Below are 764 nucleotides of genomic sequence, written 5' to 3'. Positions count from 1 at the left end.
CTCTTCCCCATTCGAGATGCGAGTTCCAGAGAGAGGGAGTGACCGTCCAAGGTCACTGCCGTGCCAGGCCCCGGGGCTCGTCCTGCGGCGTCTACGGCGGGAGAGAGAAGCTGGCAGGTGGCTCCCCAGAGGTACCCTCCATGCTTGTCCCAGCACCCCGTCGATAAACTCCCAGGCAAATCGGCTTATGTCTCTTTGGTTGCAAGGGAGAGAAACCCTAACCGGGTTAAGAACAAAAAATAACCTCTTGTCTACAGCCTTGCCACCCCGAACAAGCCCGATCCCGTCTGACCTCGGAAGCTAAGCAGGGTCAGGCCCAGTGAGTACTTGGATGGGAGACCACCTAGGAAGACCAGGTGCTGTAGGCATAAAAAATAAAAGTAATAAGGGATTGTGAGCTGACAAGGTCCTTGCAATCTGTGAGGTCAACCAAGGGCTGCCTCGCCTAAAAAAACAAAACAAAACATAACTTATTGTCTCATTTGACTACAGTTGCCAGCTTAGGGCATAGTTGGATGTAGGGGTCTAAACAGTGTCATCGAGATGCAGTTCTGGACTCTCTCTTTTTCCCTCTAATTCTTCTCCATGTTGAGTCCATCTTGGGCTCTTCGTGGTGGCCACTGGCAGTGGCACTCTCACCTGTGGTGGTCACCGGATAACGGCCCCAGCTCCAGGGCTTTAAAGAGAGTGAGTGCCTTGGTCCCAGCATGCCTGTCGCTATCTGTGGTTGCTCATTGGCTCTCGTCAAGTCACATGACTGCCCT

At 53.1% G+C, this 764-nt stretch overlaps 1 pseudogene; it reads left to right on the top strand.

Moving 5' to 3' along the window:
- Positions 1-249: 249 nt before the first annotated feature.
- LOC111734733 lies at positions 250-368 on the top strand (annotated as a pseudogene).
- The last annotated feature ends 396 nt before the right edge of the window (positions 369-764 follow it).

Source organism: Pteropus vampyrus, unplaced genomic scaffold, assembly GCF_000151845.1.
Source record: "Pteropus vampyrus isolate Shadow unplaced genomic scaffold, Pvam_2.0 Scaffold4800, whole genome shotgun sequence".
Taxonomy (NCBI): domain Eukaryota; kingdom Metazoa; phylum Chordata; class Mammalia; order Chiroptera; family Pteropodidae; genus Pteropus; species Pteropus vampyrus.
The sequence above is the reverse complement of the archived record's forward strand: the minus strand, read 5'-3'. Positions and strand labels throughout refer to the sequence as shown.